This window comes from Anomaloglossus baeobatrachus, chromosome 6 (genome assembly GCF_048569485.1).
Source record: "Anomaloglossus baeobatrachus isolate aAnoBae1 chromosome 6, aAnoBae1.hap1, whole genome shotgun sequence".
Classification (NCBI taxonomy): Eukaryota; Metazoa; Chordata; class Amphibia; order Anura; family Aromobatidae; genus Anomaloglossus; species Anomaloglossus baeobatrachus.
In genome coordinates, this window is record NC_134358.1 from 464,133,668 (window position 1) to 464,158,033 (window position 24,366).

The 24,366-nt window shown below is 43.0% G+C and overlaps 1 protein-coding gene across 2 annotated transcripts in view; it reads left to right on the forward strand.

The window, feature by feature from the left end:
- The window catches only part of TBC1D5 (TBC1 domain family member 5), an 835,136-nt gene that overhangs the window by 195,212 nt on the left and 615,558 nt on the right, over window positions 1-24,366 (forward strand). For both annotated transcript variants that reach the window (XM_075316666.1, XM_075316667.1), the window contains exon 3: window positions 8,669-8,743. The gene's annotated coding sequence lies outside the window, so the exon portion shown is untranslated. The remainder of the gene's footprint in view (window positions 1-8,668; window positions 8,744-24,366) is intronic.

The following is a 24,366-nucleotide window of genomic DNA, read 5'->3' on the forward strand; positions in this document are numbered from 1 at the left end:
ATGTATTTTGTGGATTTTCCATACCTCATAAACATACCAATAACAACATTGTGGTCCCCACATATCTTCTCATAAGCCAGATCAGATACCCATACTTTGCACTGACGAGGGGCAGTCACCCCGAAACATTGTGTCTGCAAAATGGCATTCTGAACTGGTATAAATCCTAAGTGTTATGAAAAGGCTTCTTTAAAAAGCCACTTTTGACTTTTAGGATTGCTACTTCCAATAGGTGGCGCTAGAGTTTGTCTCCTTCCTCACTGAAGGGACAATTTGAATAACATCATTGTCACATCAATCAGCTACATGAACCTACTATACACAGGAATGCATAGGAGCTGTATACACTAAACGGCAGGACATTTCTTTTCTTCTCCAGCCTTTATTTTTTTTATGTTTTGAAGCAATGATAAATGCTTGCAAAAGTTCTGGTAGATATTTAATGCGAACACCCATTGGAAGTCTCCATCACACATTAATTTCTCCTCCTTGATATCGTCCTCTCACGTTAGAACACCTGTGTCTGCCTTCTGGCTGATCTAAAGCCACACTTTATACCATCTACAAAAAGATGGCAGCTAGTTCTTCCATTCTGAGACACGCAGCTGCTGCCGGTTTTTGATATCCTTCAAAAAAAAAAAAAATTCCACTTATATTTTGTTTTCTGCCTCGGTCCTTTAATCGTATTATTTTCTGCAGTTTTAGTTTGGTTTTTGTAATGGAAATTAGTAGTGTACTGTAAAAAAAAAAAACACTTGTAAATTGTGTAGAAAACAAAACCTTCTTTAATTAGGAGATGTTCCTTAAAAAAAAAAAAAAAAAAAAAAAAGTAATGCCTTACGTTCCTAGAAAACTTTGCCGTTGCGAAGAAAAGAGAAAAAAAAAACCCACACAAGTTGTAATCTGGCTTTATGGATTTTCGTAACTTGTAATTTAAGATCAGTTATTAGGTGTGTTTCTGCATTTTATATATTGTTCCCAGATGCTGCAGTATTAGTTTTTATCACTGCATATTTTATGAAATGTCAGCCTTCTGTTGACTGTTCACGCAGCATTGTTAGTGATCAAAGCCGCAACATAAAGGGGAAGAATCTAAACAGTTGGCTTATCTTTGTCCTTCACCGTGACACAAATAAAATTGCTTCAGCAATAAAAGAAGAGAAATCCTATGAAAAAAAGCCCCCTCGTATTGGAGTTCTCAAAAAAAAGGTAAAAATTGTTTGTTTGTCTCCCTGATAGGTTGAACCATTTGTAGGAAATGTAAAAAAAAGATGAGTAGTCAAGGCTCGGGAGAAGAATATGAAACGGAATTGGACAAATAATCGAAAAGAAGTTTTTGTAAACAAAGTAATAAAGTATATTAAAGGGGTTGTCCACTACTTTTACATTGACGGAAGATCCTTAGGATATGAAGAAGGTGAGTATCCAGCACCAATATGAATAAGCTCAAAGTTTATTTCATCATTAAAATTCTGGTAAAATGCAGAACAGCTGACGCGTTTCTGAGGTTAGTCCTACAACTAAGGACTGATGTCCGAAACGCGTCAGCTGTTCTGTGTTTTACCATAATGTAAATGATGAAATAAACTTTGAGTTTTATTCATATTGGTGCTGGATACTCACCTTCTTCGTTCCTGTGACCTGTGGAAGCCAGCCACATGTATTCTTGCACCTGCTATGGAGTCCGGATGAATACTAACGGTGCTTGATTATCTACTTATCTACTACGGTGAGCTGATCCCTTTATTTTGATCCCTTTATTTTGTTTTTGATCCTTAGGATAGGTCATCAGTGTCTGATTGGCCAGTGATCTACACCCCACACCCCCGCCGGTCAGCTGTTCTCGGTGTCGTCGGCGGCTGCAGGCAACCGGAAATGCTCAGTTTCGAAAAAGCTCCGTTCCGAAGCTGCTCATCTTGATAGCGGCCACAGCCGGGTACTGCACATATGCCTCCCATTCAAATCAATAGGAGGCAGATGTGAAGTACCCGGTCGCAGCCACGATCTGTTGACGAGGCCGCTCCGGAACTGAGCATTTCCTGCTGCTGCCAGTGGCACTGAGAACTGCTTATTGGTGGGGGTGTCAGGTGTCAGACCCTGGCCAATCAGAAATTGATGACCTACTGGACTGGCCATCAATATAAAAGTACTGGACAACATTTTTACTCCAATATGTAAGGAATAATCCTTAAAAACAAGTGCACCAAGATAGTTTTTCTCTTTTTTTGTAGGTTGTGGCATTTTGATATTTCTAGTATTTCTCTGACTCCTTGTAAGGCTCCCTTCACACGCACTTGTCTCCAGTACGTGCTAGGTCCGTGCCCGCATGTACCGGAGACACGGGCACACGTAAACCCATTAAAATCAATGGGTTTATGTGCATGCACGTGTGCAGCCATTGGCCCGTGCCTCCATGTGGAGCAGACGTGAGCCCGTGTGCTACACACGGATGCATGTCCGTTTTTCTCCGGCAGCACGGGTGTCACGCGGCCCGCACCCGTACCACACACATGTAGTGTGGATGCGGTCCCGTGTGACACGCGCCGGAGAAACACACGTGTCAGAGAAAAAAATAACAAATCTTTACTCACCTTCTCCTGCCCTCCTGTCTCTGCCGCTGCTGTCACTTGCTGCCGACCGTCGCTCATTTAATATTCACTTCACTGCGGCGGAAGCAGCAGCAGTGGGGGAATTGGCAGGACCGGAGACCGAAGATCAGCACCACGGACAGCAACGCCAGGGACAGGTTAGTTGAAAGTTCTTGTTCTACGTGTGTTATCACGGATAACGCACGGAGAACACACGTAGTGCCATAAACACGGCACACGGAGGGGAAAACGCACCTTTGACACGTCCATGAAACACGTGCGTAATTTTCACGGACGTGTGAAGGGGGACAAAAGCTCAGGTAGTCCCGTGCCTCCGTCCTGAATTATAGCCACAATCATAACAGCATTGTGACTTTTATCACAGAATGGCTAAAGAAAGGCCAGTCCCAGCATTAGACACTTTCTAAAAATGTTAGTACATTGCACAGATATCAGCGCCCCATTTTACTGTCATAAATTGAAGAATAATTCCTTCTAGTATGGGAAGCGATCTGAGAATGGAAACCTGCCAAGTAACGTTCCAGTCAGCCTGCCAATAGTTTGTAGCCAGCAGTCTATTAGCTAAGACTGAAGACTAGACATCTGTAAGAACGGTATAGCTTGCTAATATGACTCCAGCCGCAGGGAATGTGACATTGCAGTAGGGGTTCAGCTCTATATTCAGCTGTAAAATATTTAGAGACAGGAAGCTATTGCTAATACTTTAAAGGGAATCTGTCAGCAGGATTCCACACACCTATAGCTCTTTCAAAGACAAGTGCAGCAAACCCTTTACATAGCCAGTCCCTTACTCCATTACTGAGGAATTATTATTTAAATTGATATGCAAATGAGGCTGAAAAGCTATTGTAGATCTGAGGCCTCTGTCACTCCAGCTCTATTCCCTGCCCAGTGTCTTCTCCTTCTGCTTGACTAAGGCTCCTTTGCTTTAAGTCATATAAAATTGAGGCAGGAAGAGGACGCGCTGGATGAAAAATAGAAGTGGAGTGATAGAGGCTTCAGATCTACAAATAGCTCTTCAGCGTCATTTGCATATAAGTTAAAACTCTGATTTTTCAGACTGGCCATCTAAAAGTATTCCTGGACTTTACTTTAATTGAGCTACATGCACATGTAATTAGTGTGGAGGGTGAAATCCTGCTGAACTAAACTTTTTGTTTGTTAACAATTTTGTCCCATATGGAAAGCTATTAAAGGGAACCAATCACCAGGATTTTCGTATATAACCTAAAGCCAGTGCTATACTGGCACTATCAGGCTGATTCTATACATACCTGTAGTGGTCAGCTCGGATGTTTAGGTTTTGAAATCCAAGAAAGTAAAGTTTATAAAATCATCAGCTTCTTGAGTGACAGCAGCTGAGGATCAGATAATATCTGGGGGGTATTCAGAGAGATCCCCTTCCCCTGTTAAAATTAGCATAAGTATTTTACAATCGACCTAGCAGGACCTGTGTGAGGTCATACCCATGTGACCAGAAGGAGCGGGGCCGCAAAAAAAATCTGTTTGGAAAAAATTCTGAATGTTTAGGTACTCTGAATTGCTCACAACATAATGCTCATGTACTGTTCCGGTTCCGATTCACCATTTATATATTATTAGATCACTCACTATTCCATTAGTATTGTCCTATAAGATTGTCTATGGGGACGGACTGTGCTGAGGGTGTAGTGTAGGGTTCACAGCCTGTCAGCAGCCTCTTATCTACCATAGCCGGCCACTACATGTATTTTAGAGTTGCAAAAATCTAGTCTGGAGGTTATTGTTTCTATTAATAATAATCATAATAATAATAATAATAATATCATCACCTTACTTCCAGGAGCTATACATATGAATATAAGGATTACAGTGTCTGACAATTATTTAACCCCTTCATGATGCGGCCAATTTTTGTTTTTCCGTTTTTGTTTTTTCCTCCCCTTCTTCCCAGAGCCATAACTTTTTCATTTTTCTGACTACTTAGACATATGAGGGCTTTTTTTTTGTGTGCGACAAGATGCTCTTTTGTATGACCCAATTCATTTTACTACCTAGTGTACCATAATACAGAGAACAAATTCCAAAAATTGGAAGTTTGCCCCCCAAAATTTAGAGAGTTGTGTCACAATTTTCCAAGACCCAGAACATTTTCATTTTTCAGTTGAGCTGGGTGATGGCTTATTTTTTGCGAAGCAAGACCATGTTTTTATCAATACTATTTTGGGGTAGATCGCTTGTTACAGCATTTTTATGGTATTGCAGCGACAAAAAAAATAAATCTGGGGGTTCTTGACATTTTTTAGTATACAATGTTTACCGATCTTTTATGAATGTGGCGATACCAAATATGTGTATTTTTTGCTATCTTTATTTTTAATGTGGTAAAAGGGGAGTTATTTGAATTTTTCAGTTTTTTTTTTATTTATTTTTAAAACTTTTTTTAAAGTTTTTACTGTTTTTAATAGTGCCCTTAGGGTACTATAACTTGTGATCGTCTGATCGCTTGTTCTACATACAGCAATCATAGCATTGCTGTATATAGCAAAAATAATTGATCTGAAGCCCGGCTACTGGTAGATTTTCAATGGAGTGCTGCTATGACAAGCACGGAGGTCTTCAGCAGATCCCATGTTGCCATAGCAAGCCATCGGCGACCCACAAACACATCACCAGTGTGCTGATTTGAGCTTAAAATGGCACACCCCTATGTCAGTGCATATTAAATGCCACTTTCAGAGTTTGACAGCGGGATTTAACACCTTGACAATAGCGTGCAGCCCAACAAGTCTCTGTCCCTGCATTATGCTGTTCACAAATGGACCAGCAAAAACCTTGAGTCTCTTTACATCTGGCGGGGAAGCTTAGTGAGGTGGTAGGAAAATGTTAAGTTTAAAGGGAACCTGTCAAGTCAAAAAAGCATTATAACCTACAAACAGGAGCATGTATGAGCTAGTAACCCCTTCCTACCCATCCCTGTGTTGTAATAATGTGTAATATGAAAGTAATAAAATATGTGGTATCCATGGTATCGCCCCCTGTGGTGATGAGTGACATCACATGTGCTCCTTCAGAATCCCGTGGGTGCGCGCTTACCATTCCCGTCGCCTTCTCATACAGGTGTCTGCTTCAGACGCGCACTGCGCATGCTCAGAAGACTCCTGCGGTTCCAGTCATGCGCAGTGCGCGTCTGAACTCTGCTAAATACCAGGATGAGAAGGCGGTGGGAATGGTAAGCGTGCAAGCACGGGATTCTGAAGGAGCTGACGGTGACGTCGCTCATGTAAATCCATGGTATCATGCCCACCGGGGCGTGATACCATGGAAAGCATGCAAATGCCCACGGGGTGATGCAATGCCCATGGGGCTAGAGCCTCTGATCATTTACATAGGGAATATGTAAGTAATAAAACGTATTTTATTACTTTCATATTACACAATATTACAACACAGGAATGGTAGGAAGGGGTTACTAGCTCACACAGGCTCCTGCTTGTAGGTTATAACGTTTTTTTGACCTGACAGGTTCCGTTTAAGAAAGCAGGAGGATAAGGTGGTAGATATACCTGGAAGGCACAGAATTTGGACAGCAGAGAACTGCCACCTGGGCCAGGGAGGTGGTTGTCTACATTGCCACCATTAAGACTATAAAGACCGCACTGAAGTAACTGGTGAAGGCTAATGAGTCCAAAGAAGGGTCTAAACTGTCTTGTGAGCTTCCATACACTTTCCAGTGTCATTGTACTGAGCATGGGCAATCACACGTGAAAGAAATTGACTCCATTTAGTAAGCAGTGATGTGCAGACATGAGGAGGTCCATAAATTTGACAAGGCTTAGGGAGTCTTCAGTCCATGGGTGACCCCCAGAATATAATCCATGCACCAGATTTTTCATTTTTTCTCTGTTCTATGTCAGCAATAGCGATTTCACATTATGAAATCTATAGGCCTTGTTCACATATAAGAAGGGGGCTCCAGTATAATCGGGTTATTTCTCTAAAAACTCTACTTTACAGGTCTCCAAACTATGGGGGTATAGGATGTGGAGAGGGGCTGCATATTTCTGAAGTTCTAGAATTATATCCTTGTAAATGTATTTTTGGGAGTGTATCGTGTGAATTTAGCATTTAGTGATCTCTCTGTTTTTTATGTATATTGTCGATATATAGAACATAAAATTGCTGTCACCATAATTAGAAGCCATGCATTTCCCTACTGGACCCTTCTGACCTATGTTGTTTTATAATAATGCTCCTATTACAGTTATTTGCTATACTGTGTATGGAGCTTATGTTGATTTGGTTTTAAGAGATTGAGAAAAAAAACTAATATAAAAGTCCAGAATTAGGAACTAACCATATTATAGGAGCCCAGGCGCTGCCTAAAACAGCCTCCTATGCATCATTCTTGGGATCTGAGCCCACAAAAGGAATGTAATGTCCATTATTATAGAGTTATTAATTCTTCTATATCACAATGGAAGCACTATGAATCAATCTGCGAGGCTAGAAGAGGAGCACGCGCCCTTTATATGCTCCTAGGAAAGAAATAGTACGGGAATAAAAATCTTGAATGATTTTGATCAGCTGTTGTGTATGCCCAGCACAGCAGTTGGTTCAATCAATTTTATGTTTTGGGATGTTTTTATTAAAATGAGCTGCTGCTTTCTGTAAATCACGGAGAAAGATGTGATCAGTGCGCATGGCTTCATTTCTAGACCTATAACTTATCTCTGGTACTCAGTAAAGTTAAGGAGCAAAGTTTTTGGTTTTTTTTTCCCTTTGTGTTTATAGCAAAGGAAATATATATCAAGATATTGTTTGTGTTTCTTTTTCTTATTGTTTTGGGATATTTATTAGGATGCAACATTTATTGTCCTATCATTGATGGCTTGTGATGTCATCAGAGCAGACCAGGTAGCCGCACACCGCCATTATGACAAGGTCCCAGGGATGGGGAAAGTTATTCAAGAACATTACAACTTCTATTTAAATAGTCTTTTTTTAAGAAATGTCATGAGATGTTAAACATGTCGTTACTAGTGATGAGCGAGCGTGCTCGGCACTCGATCAAGCATCGGGGGGTGCTCAGGTACTCGCGGAGCTCTGCCGAGTATCACGGGTGCTTGGATGTGCCGTCCATGAAACAACGGCAACAACTCACAGGCTTTCTTCATTGCATGATGGAGGGAGAGCTATTCGCAGGCTCTGAACGACTTTCACTAGGGGGTTAAAAAAACATTTTCGGATGATGTGTGTCCCAAAAAATAAACCAAAAACCCAGCCAACCTTTCCTCAGAAATGCTCTGTTTCTGGCTGGTGCTGTATGTGCCGGAGACCCAAATTGCCCAATCATTGACTTCCATTATAGTCGTTACTTGAGTTGAGCCCCTTCAGAGTGTCTGACCTGCTTGGCTTGAGTAACTAGCACCCCGGCATTTTAGTGCTCGTCCATCACTAGTCATGGGTGCTACTGCTGCTTTTCTCACCCTGAAGGAGGGTTTGGTTATATATGTGTTGAAGGCTAGATGCAGACGACCAATTGTATTCTGCTAATCATACTTTGATCATACTCTGATCAGAATGTGATCCAATTTTCTTAGCAGAAGATAGAAAAGAATATTTCTCTATTTTCTCCATTCTGTCAGTTCATGAAAATCGGAGGCACTCGGATGACATGTGGGTGCAGTCAGATCTTCTTCTTTTTTTTTTCTTTCCCACAGACCCATTGACTTATGTGGCCAAGTGCAATCCGATTTATGGAGGCAACTTAGGCATGCAGTGATTTTTTTCTCAGACAGACTCAGTACATGGGGAGAAAATTGGATTATGCACAGCCCCATAGAATAACATTGGTCCAAGTGCGATCCAATGTTTTGCCGGATTGTACTTGGAACACATTAAAGTCAGTCGAACATGTCAATATCTGCCAAACTATATTTTTGGAGGATTGAAGAAGCAATAAGAAAAAAATAGGGATTGAGAAAGGAGTGTCCGAGTAGTGGCCAACCCATTTAAAGTAAATAAAATATTTGTATAATATGAAAACCATTGATGTTTTATTTTTTTTCTCTTTGCAGGTGTGTTTAGTCATTCTTTTTGAAAAACCAAGAGGTTAAAAAGAACTATTCATCAGACAGGACGCTATAAACAAGGTATTGTGTTGGAAGATGTCTGTGCTATTTGTGAACACCCAGTGGTTGTAATATGAGTTTCTTACATTAAAGGGAATCTGTCAGCAGGTGTTTGCTATGTAAGATGACGACCGCATACTACAAGGGTTAACACGGAGAATTCAGGGCTGCCAGTATTGTCACAGTCCAATCTGTTCTTTATTTGCTATATTTTTTTAAGTAGGAGGATATTTATCATTGCTTGGACTACTAAGTCACGTGCGCAGCAGCCCGGCACACCCTGTCCTCTGATTTGGACCTCACTGTCAATGTTAAATCTCTATTGAGAAGCATTGTGTGGGCGGGGTCAGCTCTTTCAGCTCGGCTACATGGCTAAATCTAAAAATTCTGATTGTGTCAGAACGGCTGCACCTAGTAATCTAAGTGATACATCATTGGATTCAGGATCTCTTTGCCTACATCATGCTGCTCTCAGATGAGGTAGCAAAAAAGCAGCTGTCAGATTCCCTTTAAATGTTTTTCTTACATGCTGTGATGTATTATATTTCTATAATGAAAAATTGGAGCCTTTACCGAACTTCAGATAGGGGTAGACACATCTGTATTCGTGAAGGAGGATGTAACAGGGTGGTTGCATTCCTTCTCCTGTGTAACCAGACTACTGCAGGCAATGCTTGATTTATGCACTAGCTACATTATTAAATGCTGACTGTAAAGGGATTTTTCCCAATTTTTTTTTTCAAAATTTAAAGGTGATTACAAAATAATCAAATAAGTTATTTTTACTTGCGCTAACCTACCCAGTTACAGCACATGACTCTGGTGGTCTCTGCTTCAACATAAAGCGATAATGTTAATTTCCAGTCACCTGACTGCTGCAGCCATTTTCCGGAAGTGTTGGCAACATCCACTTGAGTGATCAATGCAGGGGTTATAGCCATAGAGTGTAATTAATTTAGTGTTTTTTTTTAGCAATCGCTGCCGTTTCAAACTTTTTGGGTGGTAAGTCGAACGTTTTTAGCGTAAAAGTGTTTCTGATGTGAACATAATTTCCTTTTCAACTAGCTACGACTTCCTAAATGTAGCCGCTCGTCTGCTAAGACCAGCTTGCGGGTTGCTATGCACTAGTTGTATGGCAACTCATGAAGCCATCCATTCTCTACATTCCGGGACTGGGACAGACAAGCTCCCTCTTGTATATGTTAATGGTCACTAGGGATTACGTGGAATAGACTCCTATTGTAAATTGGAGATTAGAGAGTATTGTATTCCTGGATTGGTACTAAAGCATTGACATTGTTTTTTAATCTGATAACGTATGGCTTTAAATTCATGTTCCTTCAGTTGCAGGCGACAAATCTAAAGCAGCATTTCTTGGATTTATGAGGATAAATCCTGTTTGGCAATCTTGTAGATCCTCCAGAGAATAGTTAAACAGTGATTAATCATTGTTTCTTCACTGAGTGTGCAGAAAAGAATGGGGAAGCCGCATTTCACACCTCTGAAGCAATTAATCCCCATGATCTTAGCCAGGCTTGTCTTGTAGATAAGTCAGGATACAAAACTGTACCTAATTTATCAATGTATGCATGCCATAAAGTATAAAACACACTATTTATTTCATATCATTTATAGTCAAATGTAAAAAAAAGTGACTTTTCGGTATCCAAGAGTGTTTTTTACATTGCCTTCATATAAACTAAGTACCAGAGATTACAATGGGATTGCTGTTTATTGTGCACATCTGGTGCAGTCACTATGCATTTTCTCATTCACTTGCTGGCATTTTTAGTGATTGTGGCATAAATCATTTTGCTAATCAGAAGCATAAGTGACGGGAAGTCATCTCCTTTTTTTGAACAATGGGAAAAAACATATGGCTTCTTAGACAGGACTTGGCTGTTATGCTATTTATGTGGCATTGTATTCTGTATTTAGAATTTCATATTAATTGCAATGGTTTGATTGAAGGCATACAGTGCCCAAGGTTTATGTTCAAAGTATTTGTTTTATGCCTTGTATATGGCACACTTTGAGCTTAACTTTTATGGTCCACCTGCTTGCAAAAATAAAGTTGTAACATATTATGTTATCAGATTCATGAGCAGACTACTTTAAGTAGCTCGGCTACAAAGACTGCGCGTTATAATTGGCAGCTCAGATCAACATGCACAGAGAGATGGCTGATCCGGTAAAATATATGTGCATTTTACATTGATTAGATGTTTCTGAGCTTTCTGACCAAGGAAATCTCACCTGGGTGCTGGATTTAACAAAGTGTGATTTAGCCAGGTTAACGTGTACCGTAGACAACAGTGTATATATGTTTGTGTGTATAATATTTATCCATATATATATACTGTATATATACTGTTGTCTGTTATCTAAGTTAACCTGGCCAAATCACACTTTGTTAAATTCAGCACCCAGAACATCATTGGTAGGCAGTTGCAAAGGGAGATGCCAGCTGTGGATCTTGATGATTTGCATGCCCAAGATGCACACATGCTTTCTGCTTGGGAGTAACCCTTGACTCTGCTTTGTCCTTCAAGCCACATATGCAAGCCCTTTCCAACTCCATGCATTCCTTGACCAAGAATCTGCAAAAACATGCCCCCATTATCTCCCGCCTGGACTACTGCAACCTCCTGCTCTGTGGCCTTCCCTCTAACACTCTCGCACCCTTACAATCTATACTAAACTCTGCTGCCTGACTAATCCACCTATCCCCCCGCTATTTCCCAGCCTTTCCTCTCTACCAATCCCGTCACTGGCTTCCTATTGCCCAAAGACTGTATATCATGGTTAGTGTTTTGAAACAAAGCCACACGTCTCCTCCACACATCTGTGATCTAGTCTCCCAGTACTTACCTGCACATAACCTCAGATCCTCACGAGATTTCCTTCTCTACTTTCCTCTTATCTCCTCTTCCCACAATCGCATACAAGATTTTTCCTGTGCATCCCCCATACTCTGTAACTCTCTGCCCCAACATATCAGACTCCTCGCCTATCGTGGAAACCTTCAACAGGACCCTGAAGACCCTCCTCTTCCAACAAGTCTACAATAACCCTCAGTCCACCATAGCGTTGCACGAACAGCTGTACCCTCACCTTCTGTATCCTCACCCCGTAGACTGTGAACCCTCATGGCTAGGGTCCTCTCTCCTCCTGTACCAGTTTCCTTTTTCACATGTAAAGCACCATAGAATAAATAGCGATATAATAATAACAATACATTATTATTATTGTGGCAGAATATGCCAAAGACAACCGTTAATAACCTCACTGATAGTATGCCAAAGCGTATGTGTGAATGTTTCTGTATGTGTCATTCACACTTGATATTGAGAAAATCGAGATGTTTTGAACATTTTTTTTTTCTTTTAATCATCATTTGCTTTTAATGAAAATGTCAGTCCATCATGTGATTTCCATACTTCCATTACTTTTCCTTCGTGGTGTTGCAATTTCAATGCAGGCTGCTCGCACCGGAAATGTGCGGCCTGGCGTTGCTGTGATGCTCCATGTGCAGTTATTAGGCAAGGGAGTATTTTGACCATATCATAATTTTTATGCAGATTTTTCAATTCTTAGCTGCATAAACCTGAATGCTTATTGGATGAAGCAGATCAGGTGATGTGTGTTTTTTTTCAAACATTGGAGACTTTGAGCATAGTTTTTTTATTTTTGAGAGATGCAGACTTTTCTTCTTCTACTATGTGAAGAAAGTGTCTTTTAAAATCTAGCAGTAGGTTTGAAAGTTGGTTTTGAGTCAATTTTCAACCTAAAAGGTTCCAATCAGCTCTTCTTTAAGAATTCCAACTCATAGCAGTACCCCATCGCCCCCTTTTGGCACTGAAGTTGCGTTCGGTGCCCATTACTGATCTCAACCATTTGATTTATCAAAAGTTACTCATCTCATCGGTCCATAAAACCTTTGAAAATCTGTCTTCAGATATTTCTTGGCCCAGTCTTGATGCGTCTTGTTCAGTGGTGGGGTTTCAGCCTCCCTTACTTTGGCCAGGTCTCTGAGCACTGAACACCTTGTTCTTCTAGGCCTCCACAGAGGTTGTAGATCTGGAATATGACAGCACTGGAGGATAATGGGATCCTGGTCACTTTATTTTTTATTGGCAGTTAATTTGCGACTTTTTTTTTCTCATCAAATTTATTTTTTACCCTGTTGACTATTTGCAACAAAACTTTTGATGGTTCTGTGATCACAGCCCTATGTCTTAGCCATTTCCAAAGGGCTCTATCCCTGTGTAAGACTTTTCACAATCAGTTAAATGTCTTTTTTGGCCCATTTTGTCTGACGGAAATAAGTTGCCTTATAATTCTGCACACCTTGGTAAAGGGTGTAATGTAATATGCTTAGGTCACCCTCCCTTATTACGGTTTGCAGTTGTAAAATATAAAATCTGCATAAAAATAACAATATGGTCAAAATACTCACTTGCCTAATAATTCTGCAAGCTGTGAGCAGCCTGTATGGACTAACTATGCTATCATGGCCTGCTGCATCTCTAGATATTATTGTAGCGCCCCGGAGACCCTCAGGGCACTACAGGGAACTGCATCCTCTTGGGGATGTAGGACCTACCCCCTGGGACCTGGAGTACCAGTGTCGATTCCACCGAAACACGACCAAAATCCTAGTTCTCCACTCCACACTGGGCATAGAGGGTTAACCACGTAAGGGGGTGGTCGCCATGGGAACGAGTCCCTGGGTATAGCCAGCCTGGTGGGAGGGGTCAGTCGGTAGTGAGGAGAGAGTCGAGTAGCACACAGGGGAGTTGTGCGGACGTGCCTGAGCTGGGTCCGTGTAACGGTGACCCCGGGGACACAGGAGAGATGTTGCCAGGATGGGTACCAGAGATTCCGCTGGGACCAGAGCACGCACGGGGCACAGGGCCCTAGGTCAAGCGCAAGTTATATACTGTTTGGCAAATACCTGCCCGGTGAGGACACCTTCACGGACTTCACCGAACCAAATAATCCGGGGGCATCAGCAGTAAACTAGGATCGGGGTTCGGACACTTACCTCCCCACAGGGTCCGCACTGCCCGCCGTACAAAGAAGGAGGCTGTACCCCAAAACGGACAGTCAGCGCCTCCAAATACTACACACTACGGGGATCCAATCAACTGAAAGTGCCGGGGACAGAGCAACCTGGGTCACTACGTTGGCACTGGTCCTCCAAGGGACCTGAACCAGCAAACCCATGGGTCCACAGTGAGTAGAGACTGTTAAAGACAACCCGGTGTGGTCTCCGTTATTATCCCTCATCATCTTCCAGGCACGGCCCTACCTGCGGAGGGCCTAACACCATTGCTGCAATTAGTACCAGCTCTGGGAGTACCCACATTTAGCAATGGCGGTTCTCTATCCGTAACCGCAACCCGCAGGTGGCGTCACATGATAAAAACTCTTATCTCCAATGTAAATACCCCCCATTAACAAAAGGAGCCCAGAACACTGGACCGGGCAACGGCCACCAGAGTGACATTCCCATTTGTTACTGCCCGGGACAGAGTACCCCATATCCCTGGCGCTACATTATGTACCACTGAGCACATGGGACATCATATGTAGGCAATTGCAAAGGGATATGCCAGCTGTGGATCTTGATGGTTTGTGTGTTAATTTATCATGGCAGAATATGCCATAGACAACTATTAATAACCTCATTATTAGCGTGTGAATGTTTCTATATGTGATGGTCATACTTGATACTGACAAAATCGAGTTGTTTTGAATTTTTTTTTTCTATTTTTTCATCATTTGCTTTTCATTAGAATGTCAGTCCATCATGTGATTTCCATCCTTCCATGACTTTTCCTTCTTGGTGTTGCAATTTCAACTTTGAGGAGAGTGTGTAAATGAGGTGTAAATCAGGTTTTTAAATGTTAATAACAACCTTTCTTAATTATTATAATCTTACAATTCTCACACTTGCCACTTGGGCTTTTTTAGGGTACGTGCCCACGATCGGGACACGCTGCATCCTGGATACGGCGGGTTCTGACCTGTGGGGCTGCGAGTCTCCTTCGCAGAAGACCGCAGCTGCTCGTGCCCATGATCATGGTTTGGAGCAATATTGTCTCCTCGCTATGGAGAACGCTGGCAACTTTGCAGCAAATAATAGACATGCTTGCAGCTCGAAAAGCCACACTGCAGGTCAGTTTATGTTGCGGACCGCACATGCACAGTAGGCATGGGATTTCTAGAAATCCCATCCACTGTGCTTGTACTGTACAATGCAACGTTTTGGACGAAGTTGAAACACGCTGCATCCAAAACAAATACTGGTCGTGGGCACACCGCCTAAAGGCTCCTTTACCCACTGAGGCTTTCTAGCGATCCCACCAGCGATCCTGACCTGCCCGGGATCGCTGAAAAGTCTTTAAACAGTCGCTGGTGAGCTGTCAAACAGGCACATCTGGCCAACGACGCAGCAGCGATATGGACCTGCAGAACGACCTCGTAGTGTTTGGTGCTGAAGCCACCTAGGTGTCCTTTTTACCCCTCAGCTCTGATTGGTGATCGATAGTGCGTTCTTATTGGCGACCCTGAGCTTGGAAAGATTGAAAAAAGTCGCACTTGTATATCCTTTGTTCCTGAGCTTCTGTTGCTTAGCGGATCTTTGTAGAGTTCTCTGTGTGGCGACTCCACACTGGTTTATCTATACAGCATCAATACAGCTTCAATCAAATGATGCCTACTGTATAGGCTTTATAGTATTGCAGATTGGAGAACTCTCTAATAATCCGCAAACCAGCACGCTCAGGAACAAGGTAGCTTTGAAACAAAGGACGGAAGCGCTAAAGTTGCCTTCTTTTCAGTGAAAGCCGCCCAATCAGAACGCAACAGCAACCACCAATCGGAGGTAAGGGGGCGGGAAAGGGAACGCTATAGCACGCCTACGGGCTGGGTTCTAAGTCGCTAACGACGTCATTGTAACGGTGTCAAACACACCGATGAATGCTGCGCAGCGGGAAACAAAGGACCAAAAAATGTTCCTGAATGATTTGGAGCGATCAGCGACCTCACAGCGGGGGCCAGGTTGCTGATGCGTGTCACACACTGCAATGTCACTGGGGAGGTCGCTATTACGTCACAAAACCGGTGACGTTACAGCGATATCGCTAGCGATGTTGCAGTGTGTAAAGGGGCCTTTAGACTCATACTAAGGGGTGCTTCACACACAGCGAGCTCGCTGCCGAGATCGCTGCTGAGTCACGCTTTTTGTGACGCAGCAGTGACCTCATTAGCGATCTCGCTGTGTGTGACAATGAGCAGCGATCTGGCCCCTGCTGCGAGATCGCTGCTCGTTACACACAGCCCTGGTTCGTTTTCTTCAAAGCCGCTCTCCCGCTGTGACACACAGATCGCTGTGTGTGACAGCGAGAGAGCGACAAATGAAGCGAGCAGGAGCCGGCATCTGACAGCTGAGGTAAGCTGTATCCAAGATAAACATCGGGTAACCAAGGTGGTTACCCGATATTTACCTTAGTTACGAGCCTCTGCAGCTCTCACGCTGCCTGTGCTGCCGGCTCCGGCTCTCTGCACATGTAGCTGCTGTACACATCGGGTTAATTAACCCGATGTGTACAGCAGCTAGGAGAGCAAGGAGCCAGCGCTAAGCAGTGTGCGCGGCTCCCTGCTCTCTGAACATGTAGCTGCATTACACATCGGGTTAATTAACCCGATGTGTACTGTAGCTATGGTAGGAGAGCAAGGAGCCAGCGCTCAGTGTGCGCGGCTCCCTGCTCCCTGCACACACAGCTGTGCGCTGGTAACTAATGTAAACATCGGGTAACCATACCCGATGTTTACCTTAGTTACCAGTCTCCGCAGCTTCCAGACGGCAGCTCCGTGCAAGCGCAGCGTCGCTTGCACGTCGCTGCTGGCTGGGGGCTGTTCACTGGTCGCTGGTGAGATCTGCCTGTTTGACAGCTCACCAGCGACCATGTAGCGATGCAGCAGCGATCCTGACCAGGTCAGATCGCTGGTCGGATCGCTGCTGCATCGCTAAGTGTGAAGGTACCCTTACTGTTCTTTCAGGAAGCATTTTCATCAGGATTACAGGCAGGATTAGGCTATGTGCACACGCTGCATTTTTTTGACGCTGCGTTTTTGGCCGCTAAAAACGCACAAACACGCACCCGCGGCAAAAAATCGCATGCGTTTTTACCGCGATTTGGTGCATTTTTGATCTCTGCGTTTCTCCAATGCATTGCATGAGGGGAAAACGCAGGAAAGAATTGACATGTCCATTTTTTTTTAAGCTCAAAAACGCAGCTTAAAAAAAAAGTTGTGTGCGGACAGCAAAAATGAAAACTCATAAACTTTGCTGGGGAAGCAAAGTCATGCAGTTTTGAGGCCAAAAACGCACAAAAAATGCACTGTGTGAACTTACCCTTACAATGCCAGGTAACACAGCTGATAACAAAGGAGCCAGCATTCACAATAGGTGATGTCACAATGACCCTGCTCCCCCTCCCTTCACAATCACTTTTGCACAAGCTTCAGCACAAAAGATGGAGTTGGACTCTGTTCAATGTAGCTATGTACATATGTTGTTTTTGTTGTAAAATGGTGAGATGCCGACTGCACAGGGGCAAGGGAGGTCAGCCAAGCAAGGGAGAGAAACATCCTGCTCAGCAGTAGTGAAAGTCATGGCTCCCCAGCAGTCGGCATCTTGGGATCTCTTGACCTTAATAGAAGGTCACAGCACTATCAAGTTGGCCCCTCTGTGAATTCTAGGCTCTCCTTCAGGTCCTATGCAGTGCAGCCATGTGTCCCATGCTTTGCCTCTGGACAGCTTGTAGTTAGACCTGGTTCGTTTCTAGGCACAGCACTTTCTTGTACATATTTTCAGAGTTTTTCCTGCAGGCCACCTTACATCAGAGCAATGACAGCAGCCCCTCTTGCTTCCCCAGTAGTTGTGGCAAGCAGCACAAATGTTGTGATCAAAGCAGAGTCATCTTTAACAAGCGGTAACAATATGTTGCAAACAAGACCTCTGAACAACCACCCCACAGCCAGTTTGAGCCCACTTTATCTCCTAATAGTCAAAGCCACACTTCCCCAAAGCCACGTACCCACAAGTAGTCAAAAGTAACATTTATTCCCAGTTGTCTGTCCCCTAGAAGTCATAGAAAAAATTTCCTCTACAACACTTCCCCTCTACTTTGTAGTCGGAGCCATGTTTTTCGCCTGCCCTTGTTGTCCCAAGTTTTCACATCTAGGCTTCTCCGTAGTGCCATTTTGCACATACTACACAGTACTTACAGCAGAACTTTCTTCTGTCTAGTTTTTGCACCTCCCAGGCTCCTGGAAAGTGCAGTCTGTCAACAGGTCTCTAGATATACTGCTGCTGCAGACCCTATGCCCTTACACCTCCGAGGGACGTCTCAGGCATAGGTCACCATATAGCTAAGCAGTGTTATACAGCTTCCATTGGCCACAATATTACCGGTATGTACATTTTCACTCTTGGCCAATGTTTTTTTATTTTGGCTTTACCTTCACCATACAGGAGATTTTAGTCTACTGACACAAACCACCAGGATGGAGACTAAAAGGACACTGATCTCTGCTATCCAGGGCGTATTATTTTGTATTATATTTTTTTTAGCATTTTTTTATGCAATGTATTTTTATAAATATCTAATATGGAGTCCTATATTAGTAGTTTTTGTTTTTAGATTTGATGAAAGTTTGCCGTTCCTTTGCTGCACATTTTCCGGCTACCTTCTTGATGGCTGCGTATGAGTATTATCATAGTGATACTAATATTTGGGTTTCATTATCCAGGTGACATTTGTTATTCAGAATCTGTTCTTAACATTTATGTATTTTCAAATGAGCAGGATTAGTCGCCATCCATAAACATAGTGAATTTTAAAGAGCACGCCGACGCGCTTAAAATGCCACACTAGCAGTCCTTATGGCCAATTTCAACGTGGCCTTTCTGCTGCGTGTTTGTATTCATTTGTGTTTGTTATATAGAAGATAAATGTGACGTATGCCGGAGTAAGATTAGCTCATCAATGCATACTATTGGGAGAGGGGGGAAAAAAAACCTGCCGAGAAAAGAGACAAATTAACGGAGGTTGAAATCTATGTCTCGCTGATTACAATTATGCACATTGCTTGCAGTTCAGACAAGGGTTTTCAGGCGCATTCGTTCTGCTTCCCCTGGAAACATCTGTGCAGACAGTGCAATCGGGGGTGTATACTGTACAATCAGACTCCAAAGACGTGGTCAGGCGCCTCTTGATATCGAGTTCTCACAATCACTTGAAACTGACACTTAAAATTGACTCTGCGCTTGGCAGCTCCTTATTTTGGCCACTTTCGCAGTAAAGGGCATCATCCTAATCACGGTTTATTTATGATGCTTTTTATGCTGGATTCTTACCATGTAACTAGTGACATCACTGTGACGCCGTGCTTTATAAATAGTTGGCTGAAAAGTTTTGTAAAAAGTGCAGTATCATTCATTTGACCACTTTCTGCCATCTTTCATTTTTCACAAATATACTTGGTATATCCAAGATTTGATATGCCGCATTGATGTAAATCGATTTTATTAATCTATTTCATTATTTCCAATAATCATAAGGTTGAAATCACGTAAAATCCACAAGTTACATTTGTGTATTTTCTATTTTTGCTGCAGTTTCTCAATGCAAAAATTTAAAACCTGAAAATTGTCTTCAAATCTCTATGTATAATGTGAGAATGAGGTTTAGTAAACCCTATCCCTGTGTATTATATTGTACCTTGTTGCATATCCACAACAAATCCTCCATATGTGACAACTGATTATATTTTTCAAAAAAAACTTTAATAATGAAAGTTGGATTCTAGTTAGTTGCTTCTGAAACTACTTTCTTTTCCTTTACACCAAAGTATATAGTAAATCATGCCATACTCTATACGTAGCAGGGACCCAGCATTCATTCCAGTTGTAAAAAATAAGAAACCGGAGAAAAAAGGTGGATTTTTTTGCAAAAATACTTGAAAATTTATTGATCATTAAATAACATGGTAGAAAAATCGATATATCATAAAATTATGACAAAGGCAGAAACACTATTGGCACATAGTTACATACAAAAAAGGGTATGACCTAGAAAGTAATTACAGAGTGCAGAATTGCACATAACAATTGTAAAACGACATGTCACAAAGCTCAATCAGAATACATACAAAGTAGTAACCAATATACAATATATAGCAAAAGATAAAGTGCCAATACTGCGAGACAGAAGGCCTGGGATTTCCCCTAGGAAGGGTAACGCGCGTTTCACATTATAAAAGGTACCACGCTTCATCAGACCAAGGAGAAGTAAGAATATCCTCTGTTGAAGGACCTTTTAAGTCCACCATGTGACATATCACATGGTTAAAACTAACCAATCAGTGATGGCCTATACAGCGCATGCGCGAACCCCACAGCGAGCGTGCATGGCATCAAACAGAGGATGTGTATTATATATTGTACCATGTTGCATATCCACAACAAATCCTCCATATATGACAACTGATTACATTTTTCAAAAAAACTTTAAAAATGAAAGGTGGATTCTAGTTAGTTGCTTCTGAAACTACTTCCTTTTCCTTTACGCCAAAGTATATAGTAAATCATGTCATACTCTATATGTAGCAGGGACCCAGCATTCATTCCAGTTGTAAAAAATGCTGTAGTATTGCTGGCCATACATTTTAGATGGCTGTCAGCTGACCGATGATTTGTATGATTGTTCGGCCGTCAGCCACCTCAGCTGACACTCCCGTACACAGAAGCTCTTCTTCGGCCGAGCAGTCCTATGTTCTCAATGAGAAAGCCATCAACTGACACGTTAGCCAGGGGCTTATCTCCGGGAGAACAATGCTATCAGCAGTCTGACATTGGACTTGGCCTCTCCTGACCATTAGTCGGCCAGCGCCCTCATACACATTACACCATCATCCGAATCCATCAATATTGATGGGTCAGCAGACATTACTCATGTATTTGAGGGCTTTACGAATACTTTGGAAAATATAAATGTTAGTAAATAATTTTTAGCAATTTGGAAAATATAAAATAGCATAACTTCTTCTCGGTACACTCACACACAGTTTTTGAAGGAACTAAGTAGGGAGGTTGTTCCAAACATCTTGTAGAACTAACTACATATCTTGTTTGGATGTTTGCTTGCACAAATCCTTCAAATCAATATTTGGTGTGACCGCCCTTTGCCTTTTTTTAGGTGTACTGTACTTTCATGCAGTTTTTAAAGGAACTTAACAGGGAGTTTGTTCCATATTTGAGAACTAACCACTGATCTTCTAGGGATCAAGACTTTTCCCAAATCCTTCTGTTCCCTCATGTAATGCCAGATTAAAAGCAAGTGGAAAAACAGAATGACGCATATGGGGTCTTATCCTGGTATATGAGATAAGGATAAATGTGGAATTGCTCGCCTGAACTGGTTGTGAGACAGTCACAACCACCATAAAGTGTGTAGAAAACGGCTGCTGCAGCCTCCAATACTAAATGTTTCAAACAGGAGAAAAGAGGGTTATTAGACCACGCTGCCATGGAAAAACAATAAAACGGCCTGGAATGTGATTAATTTCAACGCATTTTGGAGAACAAAGTCTCCTTCAGGAACATCACAATTGAATCTGTGATTTTCCTGAAGAAGAACACTTTGTCTTATGATATGCATTGATGTGGCCACTAATTGACCACAGGGTTGGTGTGACATAACATCGTCACGCAATCCCTTGGAGAACCTGCGCCAACACCTCTGCAATGACGCCGGCACCAAAGAGGAGTATTTGGCTCATCCTTCATTTGCTGTGCACCAGAGTCAGAAAGGTACTCTTCAAAAAGTTGACAGATCCCAGCAGTTATATTTTTTTTTTGGCCAACTATATGTTGTTCCAAATTTTTGTAGTTTTACTCCACTTTTCTGGCACAAACTGTTCAATGAATCGGAGTCTAAAATATTCAGAGAAAGAGAGGTCCTTCTATATCCGAGTAGTGATTCACATACATTCACAGACAAGGGAGGGAAGGGCTTTCTTCGGCGCTCCATTGGGAGACCCAGACGATTGTTTTACGATTGGGTGTATAGCACTGCCTCCGGAGGCCACACAAAGCATTACACTAAAAAGTGTAAGGCCCCTCCCCTTCTGGCTATACACCCCCCGTGGGATCACGGGCTGCTCAGTTTTCAAGCTTTGTGCGAAGGAGGTCAGACATCCACGCATAGCTCCACTGTTTTTAGTCAGCAGTAGCTGCTGACTATATCGGATGGAAGAAAAGAAGGCCCATATAGGGCCCCCAGCATGCTCCCTTCTCACCCCATTCCTATTGGCGGTGTTTGTTAAGGTTGAGGTACCCATTGTGGGTACGGAGGCTGGAGCCCACATGCTGCTTTCCTTCCCCATCCCCCTGAGGGGCCCTGAGGAAGTGGGATCTTACCGGCCCCCAAGCCCTGAGGCCGGGCTCCATCCACAGACCCATAGAACCTGCTGGATACGGAGCTGGGTACCGTTCAGGGACAAGGCCCTGCTACATTCAGGTACTCTGTGTCCCCGTATGGACAGGCCGCGCACACTCCAGACTTGCTGGGTGTGCTAGTGCGCCGGGGACAGTAGCGCTGCGCGCTGGGGTTACAGTCACTGCAGTTTCTCTGAGGGACTTTATGTGTTGGGGACTGCCGCGCCGGCCGCCCCTGGAGCGGCGGCGCGGCTGAGACTTGTGGTGCGCCGGGGACTTAGCGCCGACCGTGCTTTTACGACGGCGGCGCTTATAAATCTAGTCCCCGGCTTTTGCGGCCTAGCTCCGCTTCGTTCCCGCCCCCACCCTGTCAATCAGGGAAAGGGAGAGACGCTGTTCTATAGTCAGCGCCGAGGGCTGGAGTCTTATTTACATCAGGGCTGTGGAGTCGGTAAGCCAAACCTTCGACTCCGACTCCGACTCCTCAAATTCTCTTGCACCGACTCCGACTCCGACTCCGACTCCGACATATATTGCTTATAGTTAAGTGAAAAATTTATTGTAGTACATGAATATGTGTATGTGAACATCAGACATTTAATAATTTTTATGATACAATAATCAAGATATTTGGATAGAACATAAAATATATTTATTGGAATACAACTTTAGAACACAAAAAACTGTAATAAATTGTAAATATGTAATACACTATGTAATATACAGTAGATTACATATATATCTTGTGTGTGTGTATATACACTGTATATATATATATATATATATATATATATATATATATATTATATATATTACATATTTACAATTTATTAGTTTTTTTGTGTTCTAAAGTTGTATTCCAATAAATATTTTATGTTCTATCCAAATATCTTGATTATTGTATCATAAAAACAATTAAATGTCTGATGTTCACATTGTACTACAATAATTTTTTCACTTAAATATAAGCATTATACTAAATGTTGTTATTTAGTAAAATATTCAGCACATTCTGCATTGCACTCCTGTCCCCAATTTATTATATATTTTAGGAGTCGGAGTCGGTGCATTTTATACCGACTCCGACTCCGACTCCGACTCCACCAAAATGAGCTCCGACTCCGACTCCGACTCCACGACTCCGACTCCGACTCCACAGCCCTGATTTACATACTCCAGCCCTCTCACTAGGCACAGTGGGGCGCAAGTTTCCCGCTTTTCGTCTGGACACACCCAGGGCCCGCCCCTCTCCACAGGACGCCGGCAGCCATTCCTGCATGCAGTCTGGCTGGAGAACGGACACAGGCTCTGGGAGACCCAGACAAGGGATTTCTGGCGACCACACACCCGCGTTAAGCGGGCGGTAAGCAGCACATTAGTGCTGGCCCCACTAGTGCCACAGTGTTATATTGGTGTATTTTTTTCTCTATACCATATATATATATATATTGCACTGTAAGGTCGCTTCTTGGCTGTATACCCTATATTGCTCTGAGGAGACGTCAACATGTCATCCGCAAAACGCAAGGGTGCCAAGACACAGGCTGTTTACACTGCTTGTGCCGCTTGTGGGGCTGATCTACCGGCAGGTTCCAATGACCCCCATTGTGTGCAATGTTCGGTCCCTGTGCCACTTCGTCAGCCGCAGTCTATGGTGGTAGTGGCCCAGGCAGAGTCACCGGTGAACCCTGTCCCGGTGACGGGGACAGAGTTTGCAGTTTTTGCTGACAAGATGTCTGTCACTATGACAAAAATCCTAGAGACCTTGCAGGCCAGGCCAGTTACTCAGACCATGGACACTGCTGCGTCAATGTTCCCCGGTCCCCCTCAGTTGGAGTTAATCCGTGCTTCAAGGGGGTCCCAGGCATCTCAGGCTGAAGGCTCTGACTCAGATGACAGTCCCAGGCAGCCTAAGCGAGCTCGCTGGGAGAGACCCTCCACGTCATCACGCGGATCAGGGTCTCAGCGAGAAGAGTCTCTGCATGATGAGACAGAGGAGGGTGATCAGGAGTCTAATCCTGACGCCGCTCTCAATCTGGATACTCCTGATGGTGACGCCATGGTAAATGACCTTATAGCGGCCATCAATAGACTGTTGGATATTTCTCCCCCAGCCCCTTCAGCAGAAGAG